We start from the raw sequence: 21,231 nt of genomic DNA, 5'->3' as shown, positions 1-21,231 counted from the left end.
CTTCATTACGCAGTGTGCGCCTTATTGTCTGAGCTGAAACTTCAGTACCCACATCTGACAAATCTTTTTTCAGTTCCACAGCAGTCACACAGGAACTTTTCTCCACTTTGCGCTTCAGGTAGCGCACAGCAGTCGAAGTCAGCATCTTCTTTCTGCCACGACCAGGTAGCGTTTCAACAGTGCCCTTTGCCTTGAATTTGCGAATGATGCTTCCTATGGTGTCTCTTGGTATGTTTAACATCTTTGCAATCTTCTTATAGCCATTGCCCTTCCTGTGAAGAGAAATCACCTCTTCTCTTGTCTTCCTGGACCATTCTCTTGACTTCACCATGTTTGTAAACACTCCAGTAAATGTCTAGAAGGAGCTGAGTATCACAGTCCTTTTAAATCTGCCTAATTGGTGCTTATTATGCTTGATTGCTGCTCCTTGACATCCACAGGTGTTTTAAATACCTGATCGAAAACACTTGAATGAACCTCTGCTCTTAAGAGTGGTACTCTTTAAGGGGTTGAATAATTGTCAATGAAGAAATCACAAAAAAAACATTTAATACTGTATTACAAAAACAATTGATGTCATTTTAGTTGCATTTGGTTCTTTAAAAAGTCCTTGTAAGATTTCATTCTGAACACAATTATAAATGTACACTAAATTCCCTAAAACCCTTTACAGCATTGGGGGTTGAATAATTTTGAACACAACTGTAGCTAAAATGACATTGAAGGGGGAAGTTATCATTATGGGAGACTTCAATCTTCCAGATGTAAACTGGAAAACCAAAATAGCTAGTTCTGCCAGGAGTACAGATATTCTAAATTCCCTACTGGGTTTATCTCTACAGCAAGTAGTTGAGGAGCCAACCCGGAAGGAGGCCATTTTAGATTTAGTATTCACAAATGGGAATTTGGTATATGATATTACTGTAGGGGAAAGCTTGGGATCTAGTGATCACCAGTCAGTGTGGTTTACTATAAGTACAGTGACTGAGTCACACCACACAAAAACAAAAGTTTTAGATTTTAGAAAAACTGACTTTTCTAAAATTAGATTAGTGGTATACGAGTCCCTATCAGATTGGAACAGTTTTATTGGAGTCCAGGAGAAATGGGACTACTTAAAAGAGGCACTATTGAAGGCAACAGAAAATTGCATTAGGCTTGTCAGTAAAAGTAAAAAAAGGAAGAGACCACTGTGGTACTCAGCAGAAGTGGCCAAAATCATTAAAAACAAAAAGATGGCATTTAGGAATTATAAAAAGAACAAAACGAGGATGACAGGCAAATTTATAAGATTAGGCAGAGAGAGGCCAAACAAGTTATAAGAGCTTCTAAAGCACAGGCAGAAGAGAAATTAGCTCAGTCAGGGAAAAAAGGCGATAAGGCATTCTTCAGATACATAAATGAAAAAAGGAAACTAAAACAAGGAATTACAAAATTAAAAACAAAAGAAGGAAGGTATATGGAAGAAGATAAAGAACTAGCTGACTGCCTCAATGAATACTTCTGTTCAATCTTTACAAAGGAAAATGAAGGAAAAGGACCTCAGTTAGGAAACAAGACTAATGAATCTTTTGATGCATGTGTCTTTACAGAGTAAGAGGTTCTAAGTCAGCTGTCTAAAATCAATACAAATAAGTCACAGGGGCCTGATGGGATACACCCAAAGCTATTAAAAGAGCTCAGCGGTGAACTAGCAAAACCATTAACAGATTTATTTAACCAATCACTGGCAACAGGAGTCGTCCCAGAAGATTGGAAATTAGCAAATGTTGTGCCGATTCACAAGAAAGGTAGTAGGGAGGAATCGGGGAACTATAGGCCAGTAAGCCTGACATCAATAGTGGGGAAATTAATGGAAACCATACTTAAGGAGAGGATTGTGGAACATCTAAAATCCCATGGATTGAAAGATGAAAAACAGCATGGGTTTACTTCAGGGAGATCATGTCAAACTAATCTTATAGATTTTTTTGATGGGGTGACTAAAATAATAGATGGAGGAGGTGCAGTAGACATCGCTTATCTAGACTTCAGTAAGGCTTTTGATACTGTCCCACACAGAAGGCTTATCAATAAATTGCAGTCTTTGGGCTTGGACTCCCATATTGTTGAATGGATTAGGCAGTGGCTGAGGGACAGACAACAGAGGGTTGTAGTCAATGGAGTATATTCAGACCAAGGTCTTGTTACCAGTGGGGTATCTCAGGGATCTGTTCTGGGACCCATATTGTTTAATATCTTTATCAGCGAAATTGCAGAACGCCTCGATGGTAAGGTGTGTCTTTTTGCTGATGACACAAAGATTTGTAGCAGGGTTGATGTTCCTGGAGGGATACACCAAATGGAAAAGGATTTAGGAAAACTAGAGGAATGGTCAAAAATCTGGCAACTAAAATTTAATGTTGATAAGTGCAAAATAATGCACCTGGGGTGTAGAAACCCAAGAGCAGAATATAAAATCAGTGATACAGTCCTAACCTCAGTATCTGAGGAAAGGGATTTAGGGGTCATTATTTTAGAAAACTTAAAGGTAGGCAGACAATGTCATAGAGCAGCAGGAAATGCTAGCAGAATGCTAGGGTGTATAGGGAGAGGAATTACCAGTAGAAAGAGGGAGGTGCTCATGCCGCTCTACAGAGCACTAGTGAGACCTCATTTGGAATATTGTGCTCAGAAATGTGGCGGGAAAAAATTCTGAATGATCGTGATCGGCGATCACTTAAACGTTTGGTGAAATCAAATCGAACTCAGTGCTATGTTTAATAGTGAAAGTAAGAGCATTTCCACACGCACAATGCGAAGGGAACTCAAGGGATTGGGACTGAACAGCTGTGTAGCCGTAAGAAAACCAGTAATCAGTGAAGCAAACCAGGAAAAAAAGGCTTCAATTTGCTAGGGAGCATAAAGATTGGACTCTGGAGCAATGGAAAAAGGTCATGTGGTCTGATGAGTCCAGATTTACCCTGTTCCAGAGTGATGGGCGTATCAGGGTAAGAAAAGAAGCAGATGAAGTGATGCACCCATCATGCCTAGTGCCTACTGTACAAGCCTGTGGGGGAAGTGCTATCTTCTGGGGTTGGTATAGTTGGTCAGGTCTAGGTTCAGCAACAGTATGTGCTCCAAAAATGAGGTCAGCTGACTATCTGAACATACTGAATGACCAGGTTATTCCATCAATGGATTTTTTCTTCCCTGATGGCACGGGCATATTCCAAGATGACAGTGCCAAGATTCATCGGGCTCAGATTGTGAAAGAGTGGTTTAGGGAGCATGAGACATCATTTTCACACATGGATTGGCCACCACAGTGTCCAGACCTTAACCCCATTGAGAATCTTTGGGATGTGCTGGAGAAGGCTTTGCGCATCAGTCAGACTCTACCATCATCAATGCAAGATCTTGGTGAAAAATGAATGCAACACTGGATGGAAATAAATCTTGTGACATTGCAGAAGCTTATCGAAACAATGAGACAGCAAATGCGTACCGTAATCAAAGCTAAAGGCGGTCCAACAAAATATTTTTGGTGGTGACTTTTTTTTGGGACGGGCAGTGTATAATTCTAACTATTACTTTAAAAAAAAAAAAAAAAAGCACAGATGAAAAAAATATATATCTGCACCAAAAAAATTAGCCCAGGTGCTGAACAGTGGCTTACAGGCTGATCAGCGCTTGGCGGTCACAGCTCGCACACAGAAAAAGTGGTGCAGAGCTGGAAAATTGTAAAAAAAAAAAAAATTTACAAAAAAAGCACACGGACCAAATCGCGGCCGTAAAAAAAAAAAGGATTGGGGGGCGGGAAGGGACAGGGACAGGGATGGAGGGAGGTTTAGGGATCTGGAACAGCTGCAAATGAAAACAAAAATCAGTACGCTGAAAAAAAACATATACTATGTGGATAAAAGTATTGGGACACCTACACATTTAACCAACAGGAGCTTTTTTTTTTTTTTTTTTTACAATAGACACCAACAGGAGCTTCTATGACATGCCATTCTAAGTCCATAGGCATTAATATGAAGTTGGCACCCATTGTCTGTTAAAACAGCTTCCACTCGTCAGGCAAGGCCTTTTTCCAGATTTTGGAGTGTGTCTGTGGGAATATTTGTCCATGCATCCAGAAAAGCATTTGTGAGGCATGTATTATTGCGGTTATAGCAGTGTGTTTGCTGTTTGAAGTTTGACACTGCTATCTCCCTGTAGCTAGAATCTTGCTCCAGTCTTCCCGTGTCAGCCTGCCGTTTTTACATACTGTATATGCTTTAACTGTTAACGTGAGCCCTGATAGAATCATCCATTCACCTACCGTTTGAGCATGATTGAAAGGATTCAGCCTGAAAATAAACCTCACCTGGATCTTTCATACATGTCTTTCAGTGGAGTTGAAGCTGTCTGATCTGGTTAAATTGGTCAATGCAGGCAACCATAGCAATATTGTCTTATGAGCCTCACATGTCAGCATAGGTATTAAGTCAAAACAGTGAAATGATGGTTGGAAAAGACTGCCAGATACATCTGTAAAACCAATTTACTCTTTCAGCAGACAAAGCCATGGACAATAGCTTAAAATGACATAAGGAATTATCACTGTGGACTGTGTATAGCAGCTACAGCTCATGCAAACACAACATAGATTCTTCTAGCAAATTCGAAGGCTACTTTTCGCAACCCTTACAATCAGAGCAAGAAGAGAATATGAATCTCAATCTGCAATTCAATGAAAAAGCTCAGCTAATCCTAGTTCGAAGGTTAGAATAGAGAGAATCTTGAAAGTATGAAACATGAAATTTCTTCCAAAGTCTCAGATTTTTGGCAACACCTGTTTGGAAGACTTTCTACAGCATAGAACAAATTGCAAAGATTCCAGTATCTTAATCATGAATGTGATTCATGAAACAACATTGACAATAGAATCAAGAATGGCACAATTACATTAAACATCATCTTGCATTTCATATACACCAGGTATTCTAAAATATAATTTAAGTCAATATTCCACGTTCAGCGAGCAGCTCATTAGGGCACGTGTAGACGATGAGGCTCCTTTCACATGGGCGTCCCGGATTTGCTCTGGATGTATTGCGGGAAACCCACGCGAGTAGGCACGCAATTGCAGTCAGTTTTGACTGTGATTGCGTTCCAATGTTCAGTTTTTTCCGTGCAAGTGCAATCCACGCGCATAAGAAAAAACTGAATGTGGTACCCAGACCCGAACCCGGACTTCTTCACTGAAGTTCGGGTTTGGATTAGGTGTTCTATAAATTTTATTATTTCCTCTTAAAACATGGTTATAAGGGAAAATAATAGCATTCTTAATACAGAATGCTTACTAAAATGTGGCTTGAGGGGTTAAAAAATGAAAAAAAAAAAAAATATTTACTCACCTCATCCTCTTATGGCATGTCTTCTTTCTTGTTCTTTCAGGACCTGCAAAAGGACCTTCATTCAGCAGGACCTGTGCTGACGTCACCGCGCTCACCATGTGAGCTGCGATTTTCACGCAACGCACAAGTGATGCTTGAAAATCAGCCCCATTGAAGTGAATGGGTCCGGATTCAATGCGGGTGCAATGCGTTCACTCACGCATTGCACCCGCGCGGAATTCTCGCCCGTGTGAAAGGCGCCCGAGGCTACTAAAATACAGGCTGCCTTTGTATGCAGAAAGGCTGAGATGATAGCAGAGTGGCACACAAACGGACTGAGATGGAGCTGAAGCAGCACACAAAAGGGCAGAGATGGAAACGATCACAGTCAAAACAGCATGCAAAAGGGCAGAGATGGAAACTGAAAGTAGAGGGCAGGAATAGAAACAATGTGAGCGTGCTACAGCCAGGCAAGAATACATATTCTAGCACAAGCTGCCAGTGAGAGTGAAACTGACAGCATAATTTAAGTGGATGTAGAGGATCCTCATAAGCGTGGGTCGTTTACAAACAGATATATGCTACTTTTGTGGCGTATATCTGGTTCAGATTCTGATGCTCACCATGGTGCGGCAGAATCTGGAACTTCTTTCCCGCTCACGGCAAGTATAACAAAAAGGCGGCGTGGCATGCGCAGCCAGCAGGCCCGTATCATTCATCATTTTCTGTGCCTGGTTTAGGCATAGAAAATGATCTAAATGTAAGACAGCAAGGAAGCTGCCTTACATTTAGAATCAGTGGTGGATACACCGAAATTATGTAGAGGCCGACCACTCTGCATAACTTCGGCAATCCATCGCCAGCATAGGGGCTTATCAAGACCGGCGTCTAAAATGCCGGCCTTAATAAATTTGCTGTGCGCCACTGTTCTCCTGCTTATTGCTGCAGTCCTGGGCATCGTGTTTATCGGTGATCTGCTGCCTGTGCTTCCCCATTCACCGCTGCAGTCCTGGGCTCTGTCCTTGCAGGTACTGTTTGTTTTGGAATCTGCTCCTCTGTTTCCAATCAGCCGTAGCCACAGCATGCTTGCTGCTTGTTCCCTGCATCACTTCCTTAAAAGAAGTTGGCCACCATACGCATAAAAAAAATAAAAAAATGGCCCCAGATAATAACTAAAGCCAAGAGGTATTAGTATAATGAGAGATATACTGTGTATGTATAATTTTTCTAATGTGTACAGCATAGTATGCTCCCATAGATGAGAGGCTGTGTGGGCGGAGCAGCTGCAAAGTGAAAGTAAAAATCTCAGCATGCATCACAGCAAGCATCTTCAGAGGAGCGGTCAGATGACATCCCTGGCCACCCTGTGATACCATAGAAACAACAGCACCTCAGGTGTCATTTCATCGCTGTCAAGTCAGCATGATGATTTTTAGACACCATGTCCCATATGAAGCGCCCCTGATGCACCTGTTGTGGAAAAATAATTGTTTGCCGTATGGTCGCCATCTATCCTATGGAGAAGCGCAGATTCGTTCGCATTTGCGCAGAAACTTTCGCACGATGGTCTGGTCGCCCCGACCTGTAGCTGATTTGTGCCCGGCCTGGTATTACTGCAGGATACCAGTGTCATGGCGCCGGCTGAGGCGGGAGAGATGGGGACCGTCGAACAAAGGTTTCTTCATCCACGAGGATAAGCGCGGCAACGGAAAGGGTGCGAATAAGTGTGCGAACGCGCGAACATAAGTTCGGGCGATCATTCACATATTCGCCAGCCAATCACTTCATACCATAACCTGTCTCCCCATTGGTCATGATTGTAAGACCGCCTTCCAGCCAATCACTTCATACCATAACCTGTCTCCCCATTGGTCATGATTGTAAGACCGCCTTCCATCCTTTGGTATAAATAAACCTTGCCTACCTGTTGGAAGGAGGCACATTATTGGATCATACTTGAGAATGTCTCTGTGATGTTATTTTGGAGGAATTGCGCACACATCGACGCACACTACACCAAGGATTTCCCGATTGTACTTCTGGCGGTTGTTTTCGGAACGAGACAAAGAAGCAAACGGCGATATCACACCCTACAGTAGAAGCTTTCAAAAAGTGACCCCATTTTGGAAACTACGGGATACAGTGACAGTTTTATTGATACTATTCTGGGTTACAAATGATTTTTAACCGCTCTATATTACGTTTTTTGTTAGGCAAAGTTACAAAAAATGGCTGTTCTCGCACAGTTTTTATTTTTTGTCTTTTACAACGTTCCTCTGACAGGTTAGATCATGTGCTATTTTTATAGAGCAGGTTGTTACAGACAGATGCGATGATATCAAATTTGTCTACTTTCTTTGTTTGTTTGTTTCACTTTTACATAATCAAGCATTTTTGAAGAAAAAATCATGTCTTTGTGTCTCCATTTTCAGAAAGCAATATATTTTTTTATTCTTTGGGAAATTGTGTTAGGTAGGATGTTATTTTTTGCGGGATGAGATGACGGTTTCAATTGTACTATTTTGCGGTGCATATGACTTTTTGATTGCTTGGTATTACACTTTTTGTGATGTAAGGTAATAAAAAATTGCATTTTTGCCACAGTTTTTCTTTTTTTTATGTTGTTCACCTGAGGGGTTAGGTCATGTGATATTTTTATAGAGCTGGCTGTTACTTATGCGGCAATACCTTTTTTTTTTCACATTAACACAATAAAAGCATTTTAGAAAAATGAAAGCCATATTTTTTTCAGTTTTTGGGCGATTGTCTCATGTAGGGGCTTATTTTTTGCAGGATGAGGTGACGCTTTGACTGGTACCATTTTGGGGTACATATGACTTTTTTGATCACTTTTAATACCTTTTTTGGGGAAGTGAGGTGGGCAAAATGTAAATTCCATCATAGTTTTTCTTTTTTTTTTTGGCGTTCACTGTGCATGGAAAGTAACGTGATCCTTTTATAGATCAGGTCGTTACGGATGCAATGATACCAAACGTGTAGTTTATTTAATAATTTTTTTATTTTTAATCATTTATAAATGTGTGGCTTTAAGAAGAAAAAAAATGGTTAACTTTTTTTAAATTTTTTTTATTTTATTTTTATTTCTTTGACCCAGACCCACTTGGTTTTCGAAGATCCAGTAGTTCTGATGGTTTACAATACACTGCAGTACACTGTATAGTGTACCGCAGTGCATTGTCACTCGCAGTAAGCCTGATCAGGCTCCTGCCTTTAGCAGGAGCCTGATCAGCTATACCAAGGCAAGCCAGATGCCTGTGAAGGTGTCCGGTTGCCATGGCAACCATCGGGACGCTGCCACAGCAGCGCAGCACTCGATGGGGAGGGAGCTCCCTCCCTCTGTTAACCCATCAAGCATCGGGCCGCTGCCACAGCACAGCAGCAGCCCGATGGGAGAGAGAGGGAGCTTGGCAGTGGTTAAGCGGCCGATGTCGGCCATTTCAAGCAAAGTGTGAGCTGTATATTATAGCTATCCTGAAACAGATCGGGCAGGAGGGGGTCGGAAGGGGGATCAGCAGCTCTGAAATTAGGGGGGCACAATGGGGGCTGGAGCCCGCGGGGGGGGGGGATATTATATATACATACATTTTAGAAGCTTCTGATCCGAACCTTTTAGCCGGCATTAGGATCCTGTGATTGACTAGTCTGTACAGACTAGCCAATCAGAGCGATCGACCCGGGACCGCATTCATTGTAGCCTCATTGTAGCTAGGAGATCAGATGTGCTCTTACTAGGCTCCCCGCCTCAAACTCTGACAGGAATAAGCTGTTTGTACTAAGCTGGGTGTTGCCATTTAAGCCCATTTTTTTTCTCTCTGCTTGATTAAGGGGAGTGGCCTGGGCAACCAGGTGCTATAAATTGACCCACTAGACTCTCTAGAGCCTGCTCTTCCCGAGGCTTGCTCTACTAAGTGGTTTCTTATTAAGTGGAGTTAAAAAAAAGGAGTTCTAGTGTTGAGTGTGATTTTGTGGGAGTGTGGCTTGAAGCAGAGATCCTTGAAAGTTAAGTTTTTGCATTTTAGTACTGCCATTTAAAACTTTTTTTTATTTCCTCTGCTGGGTGTTGCCATTTAAGCCAATTTTTTTTTCTCTGCTTGATCAAGGAGAGTGGCCTGGGCAACCAGGTGCCATAAATTGACCCACTAGACTCTCTAGAGCCTGCTCTTCCTGAGGCTTGCTCTACTAAGTGGGCTTCTTATTAACCGCTTCCCGACCGCCTAACGCACGGATGCATCCTGGCGGCGGTCGATTCATTCCTCCTGGACGCATCCGTGCGCCATCTCGCGAGACGCGAGATTTCCTGTGAACACGCGCGCGTTCACAGGAACTGCAGGTAAGCGAGTGGATCTACAGAATGCCAGCGGCGATCATTCACTGGCAGGCTGTAGATGCGATTTTTTTAACCCCTAACAGGTATATTAGACGCTGTTTTGATAACAGCGTCTAATATACCTGCTACCTGGTCCTCTGGTGGTCCCTTTTGCTTGGATCGACCACCAGAGGACACAGGCAGCTCTGTAATAAGTAGCACCAAGCACCACACTACGCTACACCCCCCCTGTCACTTATTAACCCCTTATTAACCCCTGATCACCCCATATAGACTCCCTGATCACCCCCCTGTCATTGATCACCCCCCTGTCATTGATCACACCCCTGTAAGGCTCCATTCAGACGTCCGTATGTGTTTTACGGATCCACGGATTCATGGATTGGATCTGCAAAACACAAACGGACGTCTGAATGGAGCCTTACAGGGGGGTGATCAATGACAGGGGGGTGATCACCCCATATAGACTCCCTGATCACCACCCTGTCATTGATCACCCCCCTGTCATTGATCATCCCCCTGTAAGGCTCCATTCAGACATCCGTATGTGTTTTACGGATCATCGGATCCGCAAAACACATACGGACGTCAGAATGGAGCCTTACAGGGGGTTGATCAGCCCATATAGTCTCCCTGATCACCCCCCTGTCATTGATCACCCCCTTGTAAGGCTGACTCCATTCAGAGGTCCGTATGTGTTTTGCGGATCCGCAAAACACATACGGACGTCTGAATGGAGCCTTACAGGGGGGTGATCAATGACAGGGGGGTGATCACCCCATATAGACTCCCTGATCACCACCCTGTCATTTATCACACCCCTGTAAGGCTCCATTCAGAAATTTTTTGGGCACAAGTTAGCGGAAATTGATATATACTTATTTTCTTCTTACAAAGTCTCATATTCCACTAACTTGTGGCAAAAAATAAAATCTCACATGAACTCACCATACCCCTCGCGGAATCCAAATGCGTAAAATTTTTTAGACATTTATATTCCAGACTTCTTCTCACGCTTTAGGGCCCCTAAAATGCCAGGGCAGTATAAATACCCCACATGTGACCCCATTTCGGAAAGAAGACACCCCAAGGTATTCGCTGAGGGGCATATTGAGTCCATGAAAGATTGAACTTTTTGTCCCAAGTTAGCGGAAAGGGAGACTTTGTGAGAAAAAAAAAATAATAATAAATTTCCGCTAAATTGTGCCCAAATTTTTTTTTTTTAATGAACTCGCCATGCCCCTCATTGAATACCTTGGGGTGTCTTCTTTCAAAAATGGGGTCACATGTGGGGTATTTATACTGCCCTGGCATTTTAGGGGCCCTAAAGCGTGAGAAGTCTGGGATCCTGTCATGGTCTTACCTTCTTGTACTGTCATGGTCTTACCTTCTTGCTGTTCTCCTTCGTTTGACATGTGCTGGCGGCCATCTTGGTTTCTGGGTTTCTTGTAGCCTTCCACCCTGCGGCTCCTCCTTCCCACTGGGAGGAGCTGGATGCCTAGCTCATATATATAGGAGGTCTGTGGCTTCAGTTCCTTGCTTGGTCCTCCTGTGTTCACATGCTTCTAAGACTGCTGCTGCTTCTGGTTCCTGATCCTGGCTTCGTCTGACTACCCTGCTGGTTCCTGATCCTGGCTTCGTCTGACTACCCTGCTGGTTCCTGATCCTGGCTTCGTCTGACTACCCTTCTGGTTCCTGATCCTGGCTTCGTCTGACTACCCTTCTGGTTCCTGATCTCTGGCCTCTCAAAGACTCTGCTTCGGTTTCACCATTCGTTTGGACTTTTGCTTTACAGCTTTATTTTCAATAAAGCCTTCTTCCTTTTCACTTATCTCTTGTTGTACGTCTGGTTCATGGTTCCGTGACAGATCCAAATGTCTAAAAATGCCCTCCTAAAAGGAATTTGGGCCCCTTTGCGCATCTAGGCTGCAAAAAAGTGTCACACATGTGGTATCGCCGTACTCAGGAGAAGTTGGGGAATGTGTTTTGGGGTGTCATTTTACATATACCCATGCTGGGTGAGATAAATATCTTGGTCAAATGCCAACTTTGTATAAAAAAAAATGGGAAAAGTTGTCTTTTTTTTTTTTATAAATTCTTTATTTTCAGAATTTTTAATAGAGATACAAACAAAAAGTATCCTGAAGACAATGAATGAAATCTATGTAAAGGGGTGTTACAAATTTTCCAGGCATGACAATATTAGGTAACACACGTCAATATCATAGTCATTCAGAGAGTAGAAGCCAGTTAAGATGTAGGAGGTACCTAACCATATGTTGCATTTAAATAGGCATTTCTAGTTCCCCTGTACCATACATCTGACTCTTTAAGGTCATCCTGGCCATATGACAATGTGTGAGTCATATGTTACCTATATGGAGTAGAAGACATACACAATAGTATAAAGAAAGTATCATGAAAAGAAAAGCAAAATTGAGATAGGGAAAGGAGGGAGAGACAAGGGAAAAAAGAGGGGGGGGGAGTGGGGGGGATGTATACACCAATTCCTAAGGCTATTGAGTCTGTCAGCAACCTGAGGAACCTTATGATTGTTTGCTCTGTTGGTTACGTGATGGTCTTCTTCTCTGAACGTATTCTCAGTTCCACCTTAGATCAAGGCACCTCACTCACCCTCATTCAGCGCCCTCCAAGGTTGCCAGGTTTTTAAGAATTTCTCATGGCTTCTATTAATCCAGCTCGTCATTTCTTTAAATTGGGCTATTTGATTAACTTTGGCTTTCCATTCCTGTATGGAAGGAGTATTGGTATTTCTCCACTGAAGGGGGATAATAGCCTTAGCTGCCGAAATGAGATGGGTCACTAAATTGCGTTTGGATGGCCTATATAGGTCAGTTGGTAGGGAAAAGAAAACCATTTCTGCTGTGATCTTAAGATCAGGGGTGGTAACTTTGTTAATTATCTTGGAGATATTCTCCCAGAAGGGTATGATCAGTGGGCACGACCACCATATGTGGGATAATGAGCCCAAACCTCTGCCACATCTCCAGCACAGTCGATCAGGGGACACACCACATCTATGTAAGAATTCCGGAGTTCTATACCATCTGGTAAGAAGCTTGAAGTGATTTTCCTGTAATCGTATGCATGGTGACGATCCATGTGAGAAAGCTAGAATCTTTTTGAGATCACGGTCAGAGAAGACAGTGTCAAGCTCTCTCTCCCATTCCCTGACAAAGAGTGTTTTTTTAGTCTCGCCCTCAGCTCCCACCAAAGCATATAGCAATGCAATTTTCCTCTGCTTGGGGAGTGGTGATATTATTACCTTTTCGAAGTCAGTTAAAGATCTACCTGGTGTGCACCTCTTTCCCAGTCCACCGCACACAGCACCTAAGTATGCTTTTGTTAGGAAAAAGCTCGGTGAGTCTTTAATTCGCTCCGGGAGTCTTCTCAATATAGCTGCTTCTGTGTCCAGGAATAGATTGCCTATTCTAGTTTGAGTTAAAGAAGACCACACTTCCGGGTGAATATTGCTGCTTTTACCTAGTAGGTCAGGGATAAGGTTTGCTGGTAACAGTGGAGATGGGCTAGGGGCTAGTGTAGTATTTAGCTCTTTCCATATCTCTCTGATCCCTTTCAATAAGGGGTCGAGATCCCTATTCTTATTGTAGCTTATGTTGGGAAACCAGAGAAGCTTCTGGAGCATGGGCCCTACATTTTGTCGCATTAAGTCTTGCACACCTGGTTGTCTCTTCGGATCTACTGATTCTAGCCATCTGTTTAGCTGTATGGCCTGGTAATATTTTGAAACATCTGGGAGGCCCAAACCCCCTCTATCTTTATGTCTAACTAAGAGATTGTGTGAGAATCTAGATCTCTTTCCGTTCCATAAGAACTGAGAAAAGGTTCTTCTCATCTCCTGGAAGAATGTTTTTGGCAAATGGATCGGGACCATTTGCATTACATACAGGATCTTGGGAAAATCATAGGCTTTAATCACATTCTTCCGGCCCATCCAGGATAGGTATGGCAAATTGTACTTTTGTAATAGTCGTGAGGTGTCACTTTTGAGAGGTGTAAAATTGCATCTAAATAAATCCTCCAAGCTTCTTGGTATCAATATCCCAAGATATTTTAAAGGACCCTTGGTCCAATGGAATGGAAGGTGGGACTGTAGGGGAGTTGCTCGTGATTCAGAGAGTGAGATGTTTAATATTTCGGACTTAGAATGGTTGACCTTAAAGTCTGATATTTGGCTAAAAGACTCAATCTTTTCAGTTAAATGAGTTAGTCCTGTCTCAGGGTTAGTCACCAGAAATAAAAGATCATCTGCGAAAGCAGTGCATTTCAATTCCGCTTGACCATGACTAACTCCTTTAATATCCGGGGCCTGTCTGACTGACTGAATGAGCGTTTCTACCACCAAGATGAATAGGGAAGGGGACAATGGGCATCCCTGTCTTGTGCCGTTTGTAATCTCAAAGGTCGGAGACAGCGTGCCATTGACCTTCAGCCTAGCATGAGGTTGCTGATAGAGGGTGAGTATTGAGTGTATAAAAGGCTCTGGTATGGCAAATTTTTCTAGTGTCATTTCCATGAAGTTCCAGTTGACCCTGTCAAACGCCTTCTCCGCATCTATGCTTAACAGAGTCAACGGGAACCTTTTTGTTTTAGCTGCATGAATTGCATGGAAGATTCTGTGGGCATTATCTTTCCCTTCTCTGCCCTGAATAAATCCCGACTGTTCTGGGCCTATTAGGTAGGGGAAAAGTTGTCTTTTGCCGAGATATTTCTGTCACCCAGCATGGGTATATGTAAAAAGACACCCAAAAACACATTGCCCTACTTCTTCTGAGTACAACGATACCAGATGTGTGACACTTTTTTGCAGCCTAGGTGGGCAAATGGGCCCATATTCCAAAGAGCACCTTTCGGATTTCACAGGGCATTTTTTACACATTTTGATTTCAAACTACTTGTGTCACGGCCATGGCTATGACCGTGACTCCTGAACCGCATGCGGTTGTCAGCGGTTTACTTTGGTTGTCAATCACAGGTGAGAGCTGTGGTATTTGCCTCACCTGTGGTTGCCGCTGGCAACAGTATGTATGTGGCAGCGTAGCAGTCTGAGCTGTGCCATTGCAGCTTGCTATGTTGTGCATGCGGTTTTGTGTGTATGTGTGCACTGTGTTTTATGTTATTGTGTGCACGTCCCCTTTAAGTGGTGTTTTCCCTTCCCTGGTGTTGGAAGGGTTAACCTCCTTCCTATCCTCAGCCGTGACAGTATGACCACAAGGGTGGCCCTCACTGGCAGATGGAAATGTGACCAGGAGAGTTCCTCCAGCTTACAACAAGGCTGGAGTACCCCTCAGACATCAGGTCTAAACTGAGGCTTTATAGCCCATGCAGCCACACCCACAAACGGACACACCCAGTGCACACACACACTAGGAAGGAGGTTAACCCTTCCAACACCAGGGAAGGGAAACATAAATAAAAGGGAAAGTGTCCAACTCAGAAACACACTGTGGCTGTTGCCGCAGGCAACGACATGGGTGGAACTCATGTCCTGGGAGTCAGCCCGAAGGCCGGGACACTGCCACTACATGTACACAACGACTAAACGTTGCCATGGGCAACCACAGTGAGGGGAACATGTAAGTGCACACCACACATAACACAGAGTGCACACACACATACCAAAAGTGCATACATACACACAACTCCTAGGAAACCGCACACATAGCTGTTGTCCGCGGCAACCGCACCTGAGGCCAACGACATTATGCCTCAAGCTGCGGTTGAAACTACAACACAAAACCGCGGGCAACAGTATGCGGCTCCCAAGGAGTCACGGCCAAAACCGTGGCCGTGACACTCCCACCCCTCAAAGCCCCCCCCCACTAAAAAAAAAAAAACACGTGAGGGACTCACACAAGGGGATGGGAGAAGGAGACGTCCACTCTCAGACACGGTTCCCAAAAAGTCGCTGTCAGCTGCATCCTCTCCCAGCACACAACACAGCCAGTCCGACGAGGCCTGCAGCCCGCACCAGCGACACAGGGAAGAGAACCACTGAGAAATGGACGAGGGGACTCTCCACTCACGTCCCCACTCTAGTCGCTGCCAGCAGACACTCCTAACCAGCACGCAGCCGGACCACTTACGGAGTGCTGCCAGCAAACGAACAGAGATGGGAACATGGAGAGGGACGAGGGATCACCAATATGGACACGGAAGGAAAGGTGGCGGGGAATAAGCCACCAACCGTGCCGTAAACGGTGATTCCCCCGGGACGCTCTCCCTCCGGAGAACGCGCATGCAGACCACAAGAAGATGGTTCTGCATGCTGCACCCTCTTTCGAAGGTGTGCAAAACGCACACCAAACAAACACCACGTGCCATAAAAATATCAGGGGACGCCAAGACAGAGCACGGTGAAGGAATGGCGAGGAATGCCACTCACCGCGCCGTCAGAGGCGAAACCCCCAGAACGCTCTCCCTCGAAAGAGGGTGAAGCATGTACCGCCGTCTGCGGAAGGGGTACATGCGCGCTCTTCGGAGGGAGAGCGTTCTGGGGGTTTCGCCTCTGACGGCGCGGTGAGTGGCATTCCTCGCCATTCCTTCACCGTGCTCTGTCTTGGCGTCCCCTGATATTTTTATGGCACGTGGTGTTTGTTTGGTGTGCGTTTTGCACACCTTCGAAAGAGGGTGCAGCATGCAGAGCCATCTTCTTGTGGCCTGCATGCGCGTTCTCCGGAGGGAGAGCGTCCCGGGGGGATCTCCGTTAACGGCACGGTTGGTGGCTTATTCCCGCCACCTAACCTTCCCTGTCCGTGTTGGGGATCCCTCGTCCCTCTCCATGTTCCCATCTCTGGTCGTTTGCTGGCAGCACTCCGTAAGTGGTCCGGCTGCGTGCTGGTTAGGAGTGTCTGCTGGCAGTGACTGGAGTGGGGACGTGAGTGGAGAGTCCCCTCGTCCACTCTCAGTGGTTCCATTCCGTGTCGCTGGTGCGGGCTGCAGGCCTCGTCGGACTGGCTGTGTTGTGTGCTGGGAGAGGATGCAGCTGACAGCGACCTCCTGGGAGCCATGTCCTGAGAGTGGACGTTCCCTTCTCCTATCCCCTTGTTCGAGTCTCTCACCAGTTTCCTTTTTTTGGTGGGGGGGCTTTGAGGGGTGGGAGTGTCACGGCCATGGCTTTGGTTGTCAATCACAGGTGAGGGCTGTGGTATTTGCCTCACCTGTGGTTGCCGCTGGCAACAGTATGTATGTGGCAGCGTCGCAGTCTGAGCTGTGCCATTGCAGCTTGCTATGTTGTGCATGCGGTTTTGTGTGTATGTGTGCACTGTGTTTTATGTTATTGTGTGCACGTCCCCTTTAAGTGGTGTTTTCCCTTCCCTGGTGTTGGAAGGGTTAACCTCCTTCCTATCCTCAGCCGTGACAACTTCTCACGCATTAGGGTCCCTAAAATGCCAGGGCAGTATAACTACCCCACAAGTGACCCCATTTTGGAAAGTTGGCATTTGACCGAGATATTTATCTCACCCAGCATGGGTATATGTAAAATGACACCCCAAAACACATTGTCCAACTTCTCCTGAGTACGGCGATACCACATGTGTGACACTTTTTTGCAGCCTAGGTGGGCAAAGGGGCCCACATTCCAAAGAGCACCTTTAGGATTTCACAGGGCATTTTTTACACATTTTGATTTCAAACTACTTCCCACACATTAGGGCCCCTAAAATGCCAGGGCAGTATAACTACCCCACAAGTGACCCCATTTTGGAAAGAAGACACCCCAAGGTATTTCGTGATGGGCATAGTAAGTTCATGGAAGTTTTTATTTTTTGTCACAAGTTAGTGGAATATGAGACTTTGTAAGAAAAAAAAAAAATCAGCATTTTCCGCTAACTTGTGACAAAAAATAAAAAGTTCTATGCCCATCAGCGAATACTTTAGGGTGTCTCCTTTCCGAAATGGGGTTATTTGTGGGGTTTTTCTACTGTCTGGGCATTGTAGAACCTCAGGAAACATGACAGGTGCTCAGAAAGTCAGAGCTGCTTCAAAAAGCGGAAATTCACATTTTTGTACCATAGTTTGTAATTGCTATAACTTTTACCCAAACCATTTTTTTTTTTTACCCAAACATTATTTTTTTTATCAAAGACATGTAGAACAATACATTTAGAGAAAAATTTATATATAGGTGTCGTTTTTAAAAAAAATTTTTACAACTGAAAGTGAAAGTGCAAAAATTCCGTTAAATTTCGATTAATAACAAAAAAAGTAAAAATGTCAGCAGCAATGAAATACCACCAAATGAAAGCTCTATTAGTGAGAAGAAAAGGAGGTAAAATTCATTTGGGTGGTAAGTTGCATGACCGAGCAATAAACGGTGAAAGTAGTGTAGTGCAGAAGTGTAAAAAGTGGTCTGGTCATTAAGGGTGTTTAAGCTAGGGGAGCTGAGGTGGTTAAGTGGAGTTAAAAAAAAAGGAGTTCTAGTGCTGAGTGTGATTTTGTGGGAGTGATTGCAGGTGGCTGAGTGGCTGAGTGTGGCTTGAAGCAGAGATCCTTGAAAGTTAAGTTTTTGCATTTTAGTACTGCCATTTAAAACTTTTTTTTTTTTCCTCTGCTGGGTGTTGCCATTTAAGCCCATTTTTTTTTCTCTGCTTGATTAAGGGGAGTGGCCTGGGCAACCAGGTGCTATAAATTGACCCACTAGACTCTCTAGAGCCTGCTCTTCCTGAGGCTTGCTTTACTAAGTGTGCCTCTTATTAAGTGGAGTTAAAAAAAAAGGAGTTTAAGAAAAGGAGTTGGAAACTAGGTTTGTTATAATTTGTTGGCTTAATTCTAGGTAGTGTCACGGCGGACGTGCACTCAGACTAACAGTTAAATCACCAACCAGGTTCTAGGCGAGCGGCAGGGGAAGGGTCACCTCCTAACTTATCCCTGACCTCTCTACCTGCACTGCTCAGCCCACATGCAGACCTTTGTGGTAGGTATGATGTGTCCATGTGCCTGGACTGAAACACCCTAAATTCCCTGAGATGGTGAAGAGGGGAAATAGGAACCTGGATGGGAGAGATGACACCAAACAATCAAACAAGAAACCACACTTATCTCTCTGCGCTGGAACAGACAACCATCCTCTCTAGCTTCCAAGACCAAAGTGATTAATATAATCTGCTCAGAGCACTGGGGTGGAGTGCTATTTAAACTTATAACCCCACCCAGTGCACCTGATGGGAGGCGGATCCAGCACGGCTCCAAAACAAAACACTAAACTCGTGCTGCTATTCTAACCGACCTCCGCACACCGTCAGGACGGGGCATGACAGTACCCCCCCTCCGGACACCCCGGACCAACCTTATCCGGATGGGACATATGAAAAGCCCTCACCAGTCGGCTGGCGTTGACATCTAGCGCTGGAACTCACGTCCTCTCCTCAGGGCCGTATCCCCTCCAGTGCACCAGGTACTGAAGAGAACCCAGAAGAATTCTAGAGTCGAGAATCCTGGAGATCTCGAACTCCAAGTTTCCCTCGACCAGAAGAGGAGGAGGAGGCAATGGCGATGGTTCCACTGGTTTCACATATTTGTTTAGTAACGACCTGTGGAACACATCATGGATCCTCCAAGTCTGCGGAAGATCCAGCCGAAACGCTACAGGATTGATCACCGCAGAAATTTTATACGGACCAATAAATCTTGGACCCAGTTTCCAAGATGGCACCCTCAACTTGATATTCTTAGTGGACAACCATACCAGATCACCCACACACAGGTCCGGACCAGTCACACGTCTCTTGTCAGCCATTCGTTTATACCTCTCACCCATCTTCTCCAAATTCACTTGAATCCTCCGCCAGATGGAGGATAAGGCAGAAGAGAATCTCTCCTCCTCTGGCATCCCAGAGGAAACAGTCCAAGAAAAGGTACCAAACTGAGGATGGAAACCATATGCGCCAAAAAATGGTGACTTACCTGTGGACTCCTGCCTACAGTTATTCAACGCAAATTCTGCTAAGGACAAGAATGAGGACCAGTCCTCCTGATTCTCAGCCACAAAACACCTCAAGTAGGTCTCCAGGTTTTGATTAGTACGCTCCGTCTGACCATTCGACTGTGGATGAAAAGCCGAAGAGAAAGAAAGTTGAATGCCAAGACGAGAGCAGAATGCCCTCCAAAACCTGGAGACAAACTGCGTGCCCCTATCAGAGACCACATCCGAAGGAATACCATGCAATTTCACAATATTATCCACAACAATCTGCGCCAGAGTCTTAGCGTTAGGCAGACTAGTTAGTGATATAAAGTGAGCCATTTTACTGAAACGGTCAACCACCACCAAAATCACTGTTCTCCTGGAGGAACTCGGCAGATCCGTAATGAAATCCATAGACAAATGCGTCCAAGGACGAGACGGAAAAGACAATGGAAGAAGTGAACCAGCCGGTCGAGTGTGAGCAACCTTTGACCGAGCGCAGGTTTCACAGGATGTCAGGTAATTCTCAATGCTCTTACGTAACCCTGGCCACCAGAACCTCCGGGACACCAGATCACAGGTGGACTTACCACCAAGATGTCCAGCAAGGACAGTATCGTGATGTTCCTTGAACACCTTGTATCGCAGGCCCTCAGGAACAAACAACCTCCCTGGGGGACAAGAACCAGGAGCCCCCTCCTGGGCTCCCAACACCTCCATCTCCAATTCAGGGTATAGAGCGGAGACCACCACCCCATCCGCTAAAATCGGCGCAGGATCCTCTGAATCACCTCTCCCAGGAAAGCTGCGAGAAATGGCATCTGCCTTGACGTTCTTGACCCCTGGGCGAAAGGTAACCACAAAATTGAACCTGGTAAAAAATAGTGACCATCTGGCTTGCCTAGCGTTCAGACGCTTGGCAGATTGCAGGTATGCCAAATTCTTATGGTCTGTATATACCGTAACGGGGTGAACTGCCCCCTCCAACCAGTGGCGCCATTCCTCAAAGGCCAACTTGATAGCCAACAACTCTCTATCTCCAACATCATAATTCCTCTCGGCGACCGAGAGCTTCTTGGAGAAAAAGGCACACGGGACCCACTTGCCCGGGGATGAACCCTGTGACAGTACCGCTCCAACCCCCACCTCTGATGCATCAACCTCCACTACAAATGGCTGACACACATCCGGCTGCACCAGAATGGGAGCGGACGCAAAACGCTCCTTAATAGCCGAAAAGGCCTGCAATGTCTCATCCGACCAGACAGAGACATCGGCGCCCTTCTTGGTCATATCAGTGAGAGGTTTTACTATGGTAGAATAGTTTGAAATACATTTTCTATAATAATTCGTAAACCCCAAGAACCGCATCAAGGCTTTCTGATTCTCTGGTCAGTCCCATTCCAGAACCGCCCGGACCTTCTCGGGGTCCATGCGAAAACCAGAATCAGAAAGCAGGTATCCCAAGAACGGAAGCTCTTGCACCGCAAACAAACATTTCTCCAATTTAGCATATAATTTATTCTCCCGAAGGATCGTCAAAACCTGTCTCACATGATCCTGATGGGTCT

This window comes from Bufo bufo, chromosome 7, assembly GCF_905171765.1.
Source record: "Bufo bufo chromosome 7, aBufBuf1.1, whole genome shotgun sequence".
Taxonomy (NCBI): domain Eukaryota; kingdom Metazoa; phylum Chordata; class Amphibia; order Anura; family Bufonidae; genus Bufo; species Bufo bufo.
Note: the sequence above shows the minus strand (reverse complement) of the source record.